The sequence below is a fragment of the Glycine max genome, chromosome 18, assembly GCF_000004515.6.
Source record: "Glycine max cultivar Williams 82 chromosome 18, Glycine_max_v4.0, whole genome shotgun sequence".
In the NCBI taxonomy this organism is placed as follows: Eukaryota; Viridiplantae; Streptophyta; class Magnoliopsida; order Fabales; family Fabaceae; genus Glycine; species Glycine max.
In genome coordinates this window covers 44,663,428-44,682,581 of record NC_038254.2, presented here as the reverse complement: position 1 = coordinate 44,682,581, position 19,154 = coordinate 44,663,428, and the positions used below count along the sequence as shown (strand labels likewise).

The window sequence follows — 19,154 nt, the reverse complement described above, 5'->3', positions numbered from 1 at the left end:
TCCTTTGTCTTCCTTTTAATGTTAAGAAGAGTACCAATTAAACTATCACACACATTTTTCTCCACATGCATAACATCTAGACAGTGATGCACATATAGATCAGACCAGTATGGAAGATCAAAGAATATTGAGCGTTTCTTCCACATATTGTTGGGAGATGATGTCTTCTTCTGGGACTTCCCAAACACGGTTACAATGTCCTTTACGCGATCATGAACTTGATTTCAAGTTAATGCTTCCAGGGGGCCTTCATTCTCCTGACTTCCATTAAAAGCTTTTTTCAATCGTCGATAAGGGTGAAAAGCTTTTAGAAATCTTCGATGCCTGGTATATACTGTCTTCTTTCCATGCTTGAGTTGGACGAAGCTTGTGTTTTTCTCACAGATAGGACATGCATGATGCCTTTTCACACTGTATCCACTTAAATTTCCATATGCTAGAAAATCATTAATAGTACAAAACACCATTGTGCGTAACCTGAACGTCTGCTGCACATTTGCATCCCACGCATCTACCCCTTCTTCCCACAATTGTTTCAAGTCTTCGATTAACGGCATAAGATACAAATCAATATCATTCCCTGGCTGCCTTGGATCCGCGATCATCATACACAGGATAATGTATTTACGCAAAATGCACAACCATGTGGGAAGGTTGTAAATCATAAGTAAAATAGGCCACGAACTGTGGTTGCTGCTTAAGCTACCATAAGGATTAATTCCATCAGAAGCAAGAGCAAGCCTTAGGTTCCTTGGATCATCCCCAAACTCTAGATACAAACGATCAATTGTCTTCCACTGTGGAGAATCGGCAGGATGTCGCAGTAATCCATTAGATTTTCGGTCATCCGAATGCCATGAAAGGTTTTTTGCATCATGTGCATTAACAAACAATCACTTAAACCTTGGTATTATTGGAAGATACCATCACACCTTGGCAGGACGACAATTTTTGGTTCTTGCATCTTCAGTTAATTCATCATGTTGCACTTTGTATCGTGATACCCCACACGTGGGGCATTGCTGTAGTTCGGCATACTCATTTCTATACAATATGCAATTATTAGGGCATGCATGGATCTTCTTGTACTCCATTCCCACTGGACACAAAATCTGTTTGGCCTTGTAGTGATTTTTTGGCAAAGTGTTTTGTTCAGGAAGCATGTTCTTCAATAAGACCAGCAATTCAGTGAAGCTTTTATCACTCCACCCAAATCTTTCCTTCAAGTTTACCAAAGCTAACACTGCTAACAACCGCGTGAAAGATGTGCACCCCTGATACAATGGCGTGTTAGAATCACATTCTATTGTATCATACAGAGGTGCATGCGCTTGCTCAAAAGTCTCTTGTCCAAGATCACGGATCATTTCCTATATACGCTCTCCGCTATCTTCATGAACCGCCTGAGATTGAGAAACAGTTGGAATGTCGGCCGATTCCCCATGCCATGTCCATTTTGTGTAATTCGGAATGATGTCGTAACATATCAGATGTGATCGGATTTCATCAACTGACTGACGTCTACCATTAAGACATTTAACACATGGGCAAAAATAATTGCCCCTTAAACTTTCAGCATTAAGTTGCGTAAACTGTAGAAATTGTTCCACCCCGTTCTCATACTCGTCACTGATGCGTTTTGCTTTCATCCAACTTCGATCCATGTTTCGTCTTTTCTATTCATGACAATCAATAAGTTATCTGTCATGCATGCTAAACTCACTTTTTTGCATTGAAGGTGTGGCCCTATCCCATTCAGGAAGACATTTTTTTATAGTTGAATCAAACGTACAAGTAAAATCTCTTTCGAGTGATTTGATGAAATTTCAGCAGCATTTCGCATTGGTCTTCAAGTACACAAGATGAAAGCGGTGAATGTGTGAACAATCACCGCAATCAAATATGCACCCGAAGAACAATGTCAAATGCAGTATACCGAAATTTCTTCAAATCATTCAAAATATAATTTACCTCTACGTATGATTCAACTATAAAAATATGTCATCCCAAACTGTCCAAACGGACAATTCAAGAATCAATACATCGATTAATTCAAACTATCTGTATTAATCGATGTATCGAATCTCGAACGGGCAACTAAGGTTCACTAATAATGCAACTAACTAGTAACATGAAACAATACCAATATTTGAACAACGACATGTTACAATCATACCACTTTTTAAAAATAGAGACATACCTCGAAAGATGCTCAGTGCCAACGACAACGAGTGCGGGGATGCAGTTACAGGGAAAACACTAACACAAATGTCGTAATGACGACATATAACCTGTACCATCAATGGGAGAAACTATCAGCTGGATCAATCATACTCAAATAACAATGCATCATGTTTAAGGTTTATAAAATAGTACAACCAGTAAAGAGGTTTATTTTAAGTGAAATAAGGATAATTTAAATATTTTGTCAAATGGAAACAAATTACGTTTTGGCTAACATCTTAACTTGACCAGAACAGGGAAAAGCATACTTATGTATTCTTTAACATGTTGAGGCCAACAAGCTTCTTTCACATGATAATAATACCATGCCAAAGTTGCTATGTGCACACTAATTTAATTACATTGAATTAGAGCTTGAATTACACAAAAATATTACTTCAATTAGTACAACATCCATTGACCAAGGCCCGATTTTGTAGGTGTATAACAATACCAATTATGTACAGAAGTCAAGTAATTAAATTCTCTGTACGTAAGGGTATTCATGAGTGACATGAGGCTCGTTTGTGTTGTTATTGTCTTTGAAAATTATTATATTTTTTGTTCATTTGTTTTCCATTATTTATGATTGCTCCATTTTTGGCTGCCTAGCTGGCTAGCTTTTAGATCAAGGGAAACGGTGGGTCGATTCTAAAGGGTAGAGGCCTAGTAGAGCACTATATTATTCTAAAAGTTTTATTCACCTTGGACGTCATTCACTACAACATAATGCTTTGCACCCTCGGCAGAGCACGCAAGTGGGACCTCGTGGAGAGTTTGTGGACCGAAATGAATGCGAAAGGGGTTGCCCCTGTGAATTCCACTTATGGGACCTTGATTGATGCTTATAGTAAATATGGACTCAAAGAGGAAGCACTTGCTTGGCTTAAGACGATGCAAAGTCAAGGAATGGAGCCTGATGAGGTCACCATGGGGATTGTTGTTCTCTTGTACAAGAGGGCCGGAGAGTTTCAAAAAGCTCAAGAGTTTTTCAGGAGATGGATAAGAGGTGCACCTTTTAGATTAGGTGTGGATGATAAATTAGTATCACATACCAATGTTTGTTTAAGATCTCATACATATGCTACCTTCATTGACACGTATGGGAAGGGTGGCCAATTTCGCGCAGCATGTGAAACTTTTGCTAGGATCATCAGACAAGGCAGATCCTTGAATACAGTTACACTTAATACAATGATTCACTTGTATGGAAACTGTGGACGGTTACGACAAGCTTGTTTGTTGTTCCAGAAAATGGGAGAGTTTCGGTGTGTACCCGACACTTGGACGTATAACATCCTCATTTATCTTAATATTAAGAATAATAAGGTCAAATTGGCAGCTAAATAATTTGCAAGGATGAAAGAGGCCTCCTTGAGGCAGACGTTGTGAGTTACCAAACCCTGTTGTATGCATACTCGACTAGGAAAATGGTTCGAGAAGCAGAAGAGCTTATACAGGAGATGGACGAAAGGGATCTTGAGATTGATGAATTCACCCAATTTGCGTTGACTAGAATGTATGTAGAATCAGGTATGCTTGAGCAGTCGTGGTTGTGGTTCAAGAGGTTTCACCTAGCTGGAAATATCAGTTCTGATTGTTATTCTGCCAATATTGATGCATATGGAGAGCGGGGGTATACTTTAGCAGCCAAGGAAGTCTTTATTTTCTGCAAAGAATTGAAGAAGCTCACTGTCCTTGAGTTTAATGTGATGATTAAGGCTTATGGGATAGGAAAATGCTATGATAAAGCATACCAATTGTTTGATAGTATGAAAAAATTTGGTGTTGTTGCAAACAAATGCAGCTACAATTCTCTCATTCCTATTTTGGCCAGTGCTGACAAGCCACACATTGCCAAATCTTATCTTAAAAAAATGCAGGAGGCAGGACTTGGATAGGAAGAAATTGTCATAAAAAATGTAGATGATGTCGTCAAAGAAGAGAGTGTTGGATAGGAAGAAATTGTCGTAAAAAATTGTTATTTTGCGGTGCGAAATGAAGCTCTATGATTGCAGAATAATAGTAGCAGATTTTCGACCCACAACAGTGGAAGACGGTGAACAAAGAAGAAATACAATGTAGATGATGCACTATAATAATATAAGGATGAGATTAATCTAATGGGCATTACTTGTAGTCCACTACATACCGTTTAAAAGACTTGTGCACCATAACACTCTTGAAAAAAATATAAATATCTTATTTTGTTGCCTAACAAATTATATTTTGTGACATAAAACTATATTTTGTCATTATGAAATTTTATTTTTGCCATCATGTAAAATATTATATCAATTCATTAGTAAGGATGTAAATTTTTTAATAGAGTCCAAGTGTAATTTGATTAGTGATGAATTGATTCAACCATTGTCCTAATGATTAAGTGTCTTGATTGGATCGATCAATTTTTAAAACTAAGTTTATTATTAAGGGACTAATCTGATACAAAAATTAAAATAATAGACCAAATTTTTATTAGTCTTTAATTAAATTTTATTTTCCTATTTAACCAACTGCTCTTTTAATACCGGACCACGGCGAGATGGCGGAACACTGAAAGTAGGGGAACACAACATATGCCAAAAGAGACATGACACACACACACAGTCACACATACACAGAGATCGACCCTCTTCGGGCGCTATTAAAAATTTCCCCCAAACCCCAAACCGCATTTCAATTCCACTACTACATTGGGGAGGCGGTGGCAATTAATTGGCAATTTGACAGATTCTCTTTGCTTTACTTTCACTTCAACTAAAACAAAATTATATGGGCAAAGCAATCATGTAAGTTTTAAGTTAGTAAAAAGAACTGGTCTTACACAATGTATTAATAGGCATATTTATATTTAATGCCTAATTGTGTTTTAAACAAATTTACCTCTAAAAAGATACCAATTAAAAAAATTTGATGATAAAAATATAAAGAACTTAATGTAAGTTCTATTTTTATTTTGATAATAACAAACTTGGTCTAAATAATTTAGAGAATAGCATAAACAAAGCCTAATTATATCTAACCTTCCTCGACTTCCCAATATATTTTTACCCTTTTATTCCTTTTCCCAATTCCAGAGTATCTCTTTACTTTGTAAGTTAGACTTATTGAAGGGACATACATCCCTTTCATTAAATCAACACACTTTAATTAATTTAACCGTACTGTATGCTATATATATGTACATGTTTTGCAGAAAATTTGCATCTTCATCCATATCCTAGCTAATGAATAAGCTAACACAGTATGCACTAAGACTAACACTTATTCTCCCTAATTTTGTACTCCTTTAAGATAGATTTACATTTACTTATACCATTGAGAAAAGAGTTATGTTTGTAATATCCAAAACTGAAAAAGAGTAAGCCAAAAGTTTATAAACCCTGTTGTATGCAAAATATATGGGGATATCTGAAAAATGTAGGATAAATTGATATTTGTTGTATATATGGTTTGTAGTTGCTGAACATTGCTCTTCATTTCTTAAAGATCATTTTCTCTGCCAGAATAGTAACAACATTTCAAAGAGACATCATTTTACCTAATCATGACTACATGTCTCTAATGTTTTGCAGGATTCTGGAATGGGAACAAGTTTTGACTTTTACTACGAGTATCCTTCAAGATCAGTAATGGGAATTGGATTGTTGAAACCTCTTTGGAACTACATGAACTGCTTTCTCCTCTTTTTGTTCATTTCAAGGACTAAAGTAATTTAGTATATACGAGGAATGAGGATAGAAGGAAAAGTTTTTTTCTGGGCAGAAATTGGTCCTGTATGCTACATTCTTTGGTGTATGGAGAAGATATGGTTTGACAGTAGATAATTTTAATCTTGCACACTGCATTGTTAAGGTATATTTAACATTATTATCTGATAAGATATATGAATGAGATTTTTTTCATTATCTTTTTTTTACAAGCATATAAATTTGGACATTCAGTCTGGAATTTTTTTCTAAAATTCTGTAAAGTTGAAAGGTTGCATGGGGAGAGTGGTAAACAGAAGAACAGAAAGAATGAAATCACAGATGGACATAAAAGAATTGATACTGGATAGAATTGGGCATAAGGAGAGAAGTCCTCCAAGGGATGTTCCCCTCATTCTGTTACATCCTTTACTATTTAACAACCTACTATAATAGAATAACTGTCAACCTACTAACTTCGGTCTAACAAGTCTAAGTATTGGGCCTTTCCTCACTAGTGGGTCCATTTGTCTTATGAGAACAAACCTTCCTAATTCTGTCTGTCTCTGGCTGGGACCTAACAGAAATTGTCTAAGGACTGTATATGTTTCAGAGGATGTCTATATACTAAGACTGAGTACAAGAATTTTACTTTTCAGTAGGGATTTGTAATCAAGTATTTGTATTGTCTGTTTCACATACTATTATTATTTTAGTTGAGTTTCCTACCTCGTATGGATGAGGATGATCTCATTGAGAGGGAGCTGGAAGATGGAATTGAATTAGCAGTCGAGGATGACAAAATAACTGATTGGATTTGGAGTAATATAACAGATTGGGGAGTGAAATTGCACAAAAGGAATGAAGTTCATGACTTCAATGAACCATTTTAATTTAAATTTCACTAAAATTAGGCTTCTACACTAACTTCTGGAAGGGATTAAAGACCAACAAATTTATTATCATCATAACAATTACCATGTCAAGCTAACATTCATCTGTATATGAACAAACTTTAACATATGAACAAAATATAAAATTAATAAAACATCATATGAACATCAACCAAAGCTTAAATAAAAAAAATCCACTGACCCGTTTGCAGCCCAGTCAAAAACACATTAGCTTCTTCACCAACAACTCACTGATGACATCCGTGTGTCTTCCCTGCAACCACAATTAGCAAACATCACCATTAAAAGAAATTATATATGGAACCCGCAACCTTTATTCAACAGTACACGAACCACTTAACCAAAAACAACCTTCAAATAACCTTAACCTAACAAAGTTTGTAAGTCACTAACCAATCTCTTTCTTCATGAAACTTGAAGCCGGGAAGTTGGAGTGATGAAGTCGACCTCGTCCAGTTCAATGGAAGAAGGGGTAGGGCTACAATGTCAAAGAGCAGAAGTTCAATGTTGAATGTCAAAGAAAGGACCAAGCAGAAAGGTGAACAAACATGCGCTAGGGTTCAAAGAAAGGAGCAAGCAAAAAGGTCATGAACAAACACATGTTAGGGGAACAATTTTACAGACCACATATATTTTAAACTATAATTTTATTTATATTTTAAAGACCACATATATTTGTTATGGGAACAATTTTACTCAAGTCCAAATAGGATTATTATAGTGATGAAGTTCTTCCTTTGAGTATTTAATACATCTTTATACTTAAAATTTAAATGAGACCATTAATTAAACAAGAGCAACTGAGTTAGTGGATTAATGCAGTTAGTGATTTTTAGACTTTAGTGATCTTTGCAAGCTATAAACCAAAACCCCCCCTAAGACCTTTTTGTTTGTTCTATCCCACTAATTGGAGTAACTTACTCCACTACTATTATTGTTCACTGAAATGGACAACTATAACTAGACAAAGGACTACTCCTTGGAATAGATACCCATATATCAATTATCATCATCTGCTAAATGAGAAAATTTCTTGTGGGTCTACATGTTGCGAAGTGCCATCATATTCCTACTTACTATTTCCTAAGCAGTGCATTTAAATTACTCGAACTCGTGTAGCTTCTCACCATATTCTGTCAGAAAATGCCAACAATGAGTGGCAGTCAATCATCACAACAACGAAGATGAGCTTCAATTTAGTTGTGGGGCAATTGTGAAACATAAAGATTAATGTTAAAGCTTGTTTTACCTCCATTTTATTCAGAAAAGAGTTCTAGGAATATTCAACTTCCCCTCTCTATTGTCAATTAGAAGACCCTTTAGAAAATGGCATGGGGTCAGGGCACAATAGACCTTGGCACAATTATTGACATAAAATAATGTGAACTCTCTATTACCAGAATATAATAACAATAATGTGAAGTCTGAAAAAAAATGAACTAAAAGCAGACAGAGAGTAATTATGGTGTATATTTTAGGAACATTCTACCAGATTTTAAATGATGCATTGCTCCACAAGCAACTATTTAATGAGATTCACTAGGTGTATTCTATATATAACCTTAGTGGAGCTTTCTTTATTATAAGCAAGTTGTAACTAATAAGATTGAAGCAACAATTAAAGCTGCCTAATAACGTGCATAATGATCAATAGATAAGAGCATGCTTTTCTTTATTGATTAGTGGGTGTGAATAAAGTCACTTAACATATGGGGACACAAATGTTGATGCGACATTTTTTTATTCCTTATTATAGAAATCATGAACTTAGCTTATATTTCATCATTATAGTGTGTTTATATATATACACACACAGACCAAATGTCAGCATATATGATGTTGTGCTAGTGTTGTGTGGTAAAAATTAACTTGATTTCGTGCCCAACTTGCTTTTTTCTTAGTGTGGGTGCCAAGTTCCCATTTATTATTAGAATGAAATTTGTGGTTCTTTCATTTCAAAGTTCAAGTGGGATGTTATATTCTTAATTATTTTCAAAGTTTAAGCTACCCTTATATGCATCAAATTCTTAATTACTTGATCATAAATGCTCTAATAAAGACAAATCATACTGGATGTTGAAGTGTCAAAATATAACCTCCTAAATCAAGAGAATTCTTGTTATATGATTACCATTGATTATCTTTGGACTTTGGAGATTTTATTTTCATTGTTAAGTTGATAGGCAGTGCAATCAAAATAACAACATTCTGATAAATACCGGTGTTTTCGTCCACTTAAAAACAAAAATAACTAAGATACTTGCTAGGAAAATGAAAGTGTGGTAGCATCAAACGCCATATAACCTTAGTGACCACACTGTCGGCTGCTTTCTCTTAGTCTAGGAACCATAAAGAAAGTAAAAAGCTTTATTGTGCTGTCCTTAAAGGCCATTAGAGAGAACCAATTAATCAAAGCTCTTTTAAGTACCTATATAATGGACTCTTGCTTTCTTGTTCAGACCCTTTTATACTTTTTTGTTGAAACCCTTTTTACTTGCTATTCTTCAGTCAACCATGTGGTCAAAGTCAGAGGCACAGATGGTTTAACAGTTTATGAATGAACCTCAGTTTTCTTCAATCAACAATGGAGATACATGTAATAATGTAATGTCTTATAAATTTGCAGCCAAACCAGAATGATAACTTGACAATGAAAATTAGGCAAACAACTCAGATAAACTATAAACTTTGCATTATTCTAATAAACTCCAAAAAAAATTATTGAATAATTATATGCTTGCATTTTGTAGTATAGTCCAATAGATAAAATTAGTGCCCACCTAATTACTCTGATTTGAACTGTGTTAAGTATTATCAATATATAGAGATCATTGATATTATACTTTAAGTATAACCTACCATAAATTGACATTGTAGTTTTATTTTTTTTTCGTACGTTCATTTACTTTAATCTCATTTTATATATAATAGGTTTAGGTTCTTGCAATTTTTACCAGGTAGAGAAATAAATCAGCCTGATGCTGCGAAAATTCATTTTTTGCATTCCCCAAATTAACCCTTAGAACTTATCATTGGTCTACAAGGAATTGAATACTCACAAAACTAAATATATAAACACTTAATTAGACTGACAAAAGTAGTCACTCATAGGTAAAATTTCAAGTCATTGGTTCGAAGTTGGAATCATTTGAGAATGTAACTTTAGGTTCACCTAGGGCTTAAAACTAATCTTACATCTCATACATATTTTTCAAGATTGTTGCACCCAAATGTTTAAAGGACCAAAGAAAATGATTTTTGTAAAAAAGAAAGTAACAAACATAGCATTTGCCAAAAGAACCTCTCTCTCCTTAAATAGACAAATACCCAATAAGTAATAACTCTAGCGTCTGTGTATATATTGGTTAACTATGATTATTAAAAAAAAACTAAAATTGCTATATCAATTTTTTTGAGAAAAGTAAGTGTTTGGGTTATTAAAATAAGATCAAAGCAAGTAGCAGAAATTAGTGTTTAAGAAAAGTAATTGTTGTATCAATCTCATCCTCATTGTGAAAAAAACTCTAATCACGTGCTCCCTAAACTCCAAGTCGAAGCAATAGGTCTACAGTTAGAGAGGGAAGTACTTATTAAAATCCTTTGTGAGAAACGACAGGGCATCTTGCTCAAACTACTCACCTTACATGAAAATATGCATCTTTCTATTGTTAGTAGCAACGTCCTACCACTTGGAAAAAATACTCTCAACATCACCATTATTGCTCAGGTATATCTCTGATTTTAATTATACATTAATTTAAAGTTCGATTGTTGGAACATTAATTAAAATGTTGCTGGATTATAGATGGGTGAGGAATACAACATGACGGGGGATGAATTGATGAGCAAAGTGATGCAGGATCTTTTCAAGTTATATGAAGTGCCTCTGTGATCCATGCTAGTGTATCAAATTAACAACTTACAATTAATTAAGATGGTAGCTAGGATCGAAGAAAACTAATGGGCCAAACTATATTCTCAGTTATTTGGTTTGAAAATTCGGCCAAGGCCTTGTAGTATTTAGGCTATTTTCATGTGTCAGCTCTCTAGGTCTAGAACAGGAAACCATCAAGCATGTACAGAGGAGTTCAACGCAAGAAATGGGGGAAATATGTAGCATAAATTAAAGACCCTATTCGAGGGGTCAGAATGTCAACCCCTGAGCCCTAACTATTAAGTGGAACCAACCCACCAATCGAAGTAAATTTCTACATTCAAAGCAAAAACATGTAACATTTCATCATAGCATGTTACAGCATTTCATCATAGCATGTTATAGGCTAGGAGATTCGTAAACTTACCGGTACGATGACCTAACGTGCAAAGACCATGGCGGGTCACAGCAGCTACACTTCTTGGAGATGTCACACAGGTCCACAGGCACGGGCTCTCTCACTATGCGTACTCACAGCATGAGCTCCACTGCACACAATGGACGTTGTCGAGAGAGCGAGGTTTCGAGGAACTTTCAGGGGTATGTTGTTTAAGATAGGGAGAGATGAGTTTGAGGGAGAGCGAGGTTTGAGGGAGACCTAGGTAGAGACTTCGATGTTTGACGAGCTTCAGGGAGAGAGGGGTTAGAGTTAAGGCCCAGCAGAGCTTCAGGGAGAGAGGTTCAGCTTTAATTGGAAAGGTCTCCAAGCGTGTATGGGCCACGCACGTGAGGAACAAAGACGGGCTTATCAGAGGATCATCGTTGTCTTACATTAAGGTAACATTCTAAGGCGGTTATTTGTAACCGCCTTAGAATATGCGACTTTAAAAACAAAATTTCTCCCATAATTACAAAAATGCCACCGCGCCTTATACTAAAGCGGTTCTTTAAGAACCGACGTAAATCTCGCGTCTTAAAAAGCTACTTTTGTAGTAGTGAAGGCTCAAATTATCTAAGTTCTTTTAATCATACACTTAAACTTTTTTTAATAATTTAAATTATAAATAGTAAATTTTATATTACTTGTTTTTAAATCATCAACACAATCATGTTATTTTAATATATATATATATATATATATATATATATATATTATTTTAAAGTATTTAATAAATTTTAGTATTCGTTTAAAAAGTTATAACAATAAAATACATTTTCATTATTTCCCAACAAATAAAAATAGTAATTGATATGATTGTGGAATTTAAATTTCATAAAAATGGTATGATCTATATAGAAAATATTTTAATGAAAATGATAATAAGATGACACATTAAATTGAAGATTAGTTCTTTTTACTGTCACTAAAAAATTATTTTTATTTTGATTATTTTAAATGTATATTAAATAAATATATTTTTTATTGAGAGTTTATTTGAACAAATTTTATAATATTAAACTGCAATTATTTTTTTTAATCTCTACTTTTCTTTTTTACAAACATTTGATGTTATAGGGAGCATTAATTTGATATTCATGGTCTTAAATTAAAAATTATTAATAGGGATAAAATGAAAAAATGTTGTACTAATCTTAGAACAATTTTATGTTACAGTGAGCATTAATTTGATATTGATGGTCTTAATATTTTTTCCCAAAATTGGAGATTTTGAAACAAATATTAATAAAAAAGCTAATGTCTTATTAGAGGTATTTCCTACATACTTACCATCTTCAAGAGTTTCCCGCAAGACCATTTAGGTAGGCACAAATATTCACAAACAACTGCATGAATGAGAAATTAAAAGGAGTCTTCATTTGCACAAGTTATAACAAAAATTGATAAGAAATATCCTCCCAACACTACTATAAAAGATTCTACAACATCGGTTCTAACCACTTTCAAAGACGGTTTTGAACTGTCTTTGAAACCAACATCGTCTAAAGTGAAGACTTTTCACGACAATTCAATTAAAAAACATCTTAAAAAAATATTCTTCTATGACGGTTCTTAGAAAAATCGTCTTAGAATATATATTTTTTAAAATGATTTTTTAAATAACCATCTTAAAATGTTTTATTTTTTAAAAAAAAAATTAAAAATATTTCTTGTCATCAATATAATGCTACTCATGATTTAAAGGTAAGTGAAGTAAACTTAACAAGGTTTTTAACTAAAAACTAAAAAAATAGCCACCATGAATTTTTTCAAAAACTTAAATGACTAAAAGTTAATACAAAAAAATACTTAAATATAAAGAATTAAAAATGACATTTAGCTTGATTACTATTTTCCTAACAAGTTTCCATTCATCCTTTACATGCTTACACTTTCAATTAAACAGGAGGTCTTTCTTGAAGGTTTTTTAGGGACCATAAATTGAGCTAGAAATACAAACTTGGAGGTCTTTCTTTTGCTTTAGCCAATTGAACAGCAAAGGCAATAGATTCCTTAGTTGCTCCTCTCCAAATATCTCCACTCATTGGATGACCATCTAACTTGAGTTTGTACAAAACAAAAGATGTACTTGTGATGGAATAAAATTTGGCTTATAAAAATTATTTGAGAATGTTCAAAGGCACACCTGCCATAAGTTGAAGCTTTGAAGACGAGGTTTCATAATACAGAATAGTTTGTTCATAGAGGATATTGTTGAATCACCACCATTAGGTAAGCTAACCTGGATTATTTCAAGAATAAATTCTTCAATCAAGTGCCAAGAGGCTAAAATTATAATAGATTGAAAGGCAATAAATTCTTTGAACAAAGTACGCTGTCTATAGAAGGATCACAGGTCACATAAGGAAATGGATTCATAGATATCAAACATAGATCATATAAATAGCATATCCCAAATTATAGATAACATGGCATTCCACCTGACAATCGTTGACTCCATCGAACAACATAGGAAAAATAAAAGAAAATTCCCGACATAAGAGGAACAACATCTCTAATCTATGTTCTGTTTTTAGTATAACTCCTGCATCATCATAGCCCTTTAGTCAAGATTATGAATTTAACATAATGACAAGTTCATATTAGAGAGATTAAACTGCCACTTCATCAATGTTGAAGTAAATAAGTCTCTCACCCCATAGCCAGTAAGTACTGACATCCATTTTAAAAAAATTATAATCAAATTCTTACAAAAGCATTTGTGTAGAACATCACAAATGAAATTAATTAGCATAAGTGGGAATAAAGAAATCACCTTAAGAGTATGTTTGGATACAAAATTTTAACTGAGGAAAGTAATTTATCAGAGAATTTGAATTTCTGTAATTTAGAATTCATTGTTTGGATGTTTTTTTTGAAGAATTTAAAATTTTGGAATTTTAAAACAGAATTTTAAACAACTAAAAATCTGGAATTTCAATTTCCTTCTAAAAGGTGAAAAATTGAAATTCTCTTCTTACAGTCTTCCTCAAGAAATACCGTATGAGATCGTGTAACATCGATCGGGTCTGAGCGTAGAGGAACACGTATAACTAGCACATCAATCATATCTTTTCTTTTTTTTCATTCATTTTTTTTCACCCTCATAATTTTAACTTTTTTTTATCCAAACACAAAATTTTGAAAATAAAAGAATTTCAATTGAAGTATTTGAAATTCTTAGAATTTAAAATTTATCAAAATTTTAAATTCTTCCATCCAAACATACTCTTAAAGATCAGCACAAAACTGCATCTGAGTGATGCCAAAGAACTTGAGAATGGACTCACTGCCTTCACACTTTAGAATGTGTTAGACTAATATAGGTCGTGCTTTCATGTGTTGGATTAGCAGCATCTTGCATCATATCATATCAATGAGACCACCAAAATAACAGAAAACAGAAAATCAAAATCCTTACTCAAACAACCAATTTTTTTCTAAGTTTATTTTCTCTTTTATTATGAGAAGAGGAAATGTGCATGGGGTGTTTTCGAGAAACCCCACGTTGTTGGAAGGAGAACGTTAGAGAGATTTAGGGGGTGTCTACTTTTTGGTGTTGTTGCTACTTTTGTCTTATGGTAGCTTTTGTAATTAAATTGTAAGAGATTATTGAGTGATGGAGTTATAAATTAAGAGTTGGCGAGCATTGTAGTTACAATTATTTGAGTATCGATCGATGATAGGAATCTTCATGGAATATGTTGTTTGTGCCAATCAGAATTTCATGCAAATACGCTAGTTATGGGCCAAGGAAGGAATTAATACTATATATAATGTTGTTGTTTCTTCTTTTTGTGTCTTTTGGATTTGGATAATCGTCAACTATATTGAAGTTGTTGATTTGACTATGACTTGATGTGGACAAAGATATTTGGTTGATCATAACTTCTGCCCTGCCCCTCTCTTTAAAGAAAAGAAAATACTAAAACAAACAAAGCTGCCTCAATTCCCCCCAAAAAAAAGTGATTAAAGAAGGAAAATACACGTGTCCAAAATTTCGGTAATGAGGTCATAGAGGACCACGACACATGTGAACAACTCTGTTAATCATAAGCGATGGAATTACTTTACCTTCTTTTTTTTAAAAACTTTTTTTTAAAAAAAAAAAAAGAGAAGAGGTAATGTAAAAGAACAAATACTTTCAAATTAATGTTACGTATATAAGGATCTTTGCAGCTTTCAGACTATTCATTCACTAAAAAGCAAAAACATTCAGACTATTCAATACATGTGATTAAATGTGGAGATTACTATTTACAAAAAAAAAAAAGTGGATATTACTACACACTATACAGATGTTCCTCTTTCAAAAAAAAAAATATAGAAGTTGCAAATACTTTTTGGTTATACAGTATAAAACAAAATGCGTGGATCATTATTTCAAAAAATTAATTATTTCACTAGACAAATTCTTTCACTTAGGAAAAGGAACATATCTAATGATAAGAATGATTTTTTGTTAGAGTATATGATTAGTAGTATTAAATATTTATTTAAAATTGATTTAACCACTTGTCAATATAAGTTATATAATATATGATTATTCAAGAATCATATATTAACGATATAAAATTTAATGCATATATAACTTTGTATATAGATATTTGTAGTGTGTAAATTTGAAATGTCTGTAATATATATATAGAGAGAGAGAGGGAGAGGGAGAGAGTGAGAGAGAGTCATTTGATCAATTTTGGTTTTAAAGCTCTATATTAGCTTTTAATTTGATTCAATTACTAATATATAGTAGACAATTAAGATTGATTATGATTATGGTCAAAATCGATTGAAAATGATTGTCATTTCTACAGATTGATTATCTTCGTACAAGGGAAATCACAAGGGAAAGCTTGATATTCCACATTTATGTATATAGAAGCTTGAGTTTATATATATATATATATATATATATATATATATATATATATATATATATATATATATATATATATATATATATATATATATATAATACTCCCATGTCTAACTTATTAGCCTCCATATATGTGATTGTTTATTTTCTGATTCATAAGTTAGATATCTTCATATTTCAAATTATTTAATATATATAATACTTTTTGTAATCGTCCCATCCAGTAACATGGTAGCGTTGCATATTGAGGTTCTCTCTCTGACCCCTCCCTTCTTCCATTCCAAAAAATTAGCCTTCTTCAAAAGCTTCTTTTCTTGAAACTTAAGCTTTTTCATTATTCTTCACTGTCATTCAAATACACACAACTAAATAATCAGTTTATTAAAGGTAGAAGAAGAATAACTGTTGAGTCCATCTATCAGCAATACCACAAATAAATTACTCAATCAAGTTCAAAACTCTTGACATGCAATGTGATCCCTTTCTTACTGTGCAACAAAGTACACAAAAAGAAGGGCTCGAAATAGGGAGGGGCATTGAAAAAAGTTTATGAATTGCCCAAAAGAGAATGACATAAGATGAAAGGCAACTCAGGTATTGTATCGGTGCATCATATAAAATTGAATGAAAATTTTCTTCAAAGGAAAAAAGATGGAAGAAGAAGCAGAAGAAGCGATTCGGCAAAGCAAGGAGACATTGAAAAAACAGGAGGAAAATGGTAAAAAAAATAACTACCAGTAAATTGATTTCCTTGGTGGTTGTCCCATCTAACTTGCAAAGAGGCGGCGAGAGAGAGAGACTAGGGCAAATAACAACAACAACACCAAAGAGCAGTCGTGAAGGAACGAGAAAAAAGATAGTTTTCGGAGGTGAAGAATCCAACTCAATCTCGTCAGCAACGAACACATGTGCCTTTATATTTTCACCGCCTCTGTGGGAATCTCCATGGCAATGGAGGTGCGAACAGAGAGAGAGAGTGAGGAGGATAATTTAGGGTTTTCTAAAACTGAGGGAGAGAGAGATTAAAAAGAAGATGAACATAAGGAGTGAGAGAGAGCCAATTCGCGTATTTCCCAAATACATTGTATTCTCGCATTCTACGTCGATTCTACAAGAACCGATGTCGTAATGCATTTTCAAAGACGATTTTGGCAACACCGCCTTTAAAAATTTCCAATTATTTACAAAAATACCACCACTTTACTTACAACATCAGTTTTTGTACAATCATCGTAAAACCTGCATCGTAGAAGACCATTTTTGTGGTAGTGCAAATGCTATTTGGATCAAACTGAGAAATATTGAAGACTACATCATTTCTTCTTCTCCAAATACAGAATACAGTGGCATAACAAATGATTTGCCGCCACTCAACTGAGATCGGGAATAACCAATTGAAGTATTTTGCCAAAAGAGATCTTTAATTGTTGTAGGCAACACCAACACAAAATCTTCACATCTCCAAGCATAAATCTTCCTCCAAATACCTGATGCCACCCCACACATGGAAAAGAGATGTTGGGCAGACTTTTCATGATGCCAACACAACGGACAAAGCCTCTTATCTTACTGCATAACATTTCCTCTAGTAAGATTATCCCAAGTAGGTAGTCGGTTCTTAAGTATTCTCTAAACAAAAATTAGCACTTTTCTTGGAATTTTAATGTGCCACAAAAAAGCATATAATTCCTTCACCTTAATAGGTCTATCCACACACATAATCCAATTGTAAGCCAAATTAGATGTATATATCCCTTCTTTGCTTCCTTTCCACAACCAAGAGTCCTTTGCTGAACCAAGTATAGGTATATTGTCCAACACTTGATTTAATTGATGTATCAAGTCCTTTTTCCATTCAAATCCTTCTCTCCTCCAAATAAGATCCCAGTTCCAACCCCCTTCCCTCAAAGCATCCATATTGCCAATGGTTTTCTCTTTTTGTGCTGAGAGCATGAACAGTCTAGGAAACAAATCAAGAAGCTTTTTCCCATTTACCCTAGGATCATACCAAAATCTCACTTTTTCACCAACACCTATTTTCCAATTAATCCCTTTATCAAACCATCCCTCCCCGAGAGGTCCCCCATAAATAGTCCTAAGGTCTCTCCATTATGTTGACTCCCACCTAACACCTTTCTCCCTCTAAAGTCTCCTCCACCCGCATACTTTGATTCAAGCACATTCACCCACAACCCTTTCTTATTGTGAAATAAATTTCATCTCCACTTCCCAATAACACCTCATTAAAGTGTGTGATATTTCTAATACCCAACCACCACACTCTTTACTAATAGATATATCCTCCCAACTCACTTAAGAAATTTTTTGTTCTCCATATATCCCCCCCCCCCCCAAAAAAAAAAAAAAATCCCCCCACCAAAGGAAGAACAGAGACAAAGAGGATAATATCAGATTTCTTAAGCAAACTCTACCCGCCAAAGAGATGGACTTGTGTTTCCATAAAGCTAGCTTCTTGGAAAACTTTTGCACAATGGGCTCCCGCATATGCTCCTTCCTAGGGTTGGCACCTATAAGGATGCCCAGGTATACAAAAGGAAAAGAAAGCATATGACAATACAACAAGTCCACACATTTTTCCACCTCCCAACTTGGTACCCCTATAACACCACCACAACTATCTGCAAAATTAACAAGTTCAAAATCTCTAAGAATAACTTTAATAGTAAAAGCATTCCTAGAATTTACTTCCCCTACAAAGATAGCATCATCGGCGTATTGAAGTAAACCCACCTCACAACCGTTATCATCAACCTTATATCCGGAGAACAAGTTACACCTCTTTGCTTCTTTCATCAACCCGCTTAAACCCTCTGCTACCACAAGGAACAAGAAAGGTGTCAAAGGATCGTGTTAGCGAAGTCCCCTCTCATTTAAATTCATGTGATGGACTTCCATTCACTAGCATCAAAGTCCATGATGACTCCAAACAACCTATTATCTATCTAATCCAAATACCCGCAAATCCCAATCTATGTAACATATAGAGGAGGAATTCCCATGACGCCGAATTATAAGCTTTGTTGAAGTCAACTTTGAATAAAAGACACTTCCTCTTTCTCCTTTTAGCTTCCTCCACAACCTCATTAGCCACCAAGGAGTTGTCTACCAAGAAAAG

At 33.8% G+C, this 19,154-nt stretch overlaps 1 pseudogene; it reads left to right on the top strand.

Annotated features, from left to right (window-relative positions):
* The first annotated feature begins 2,728 nt into the window (after nt 1-2,728).
* LOC100808725 (pentatricopeptide repeat-containing protein At3g23020-like) lies at nt 2,729-4,124 on the top strand (annotated as a pseudogene).
* Nucleotides 4,125-19,154: the final 15,030 nt, after the last annotated feature.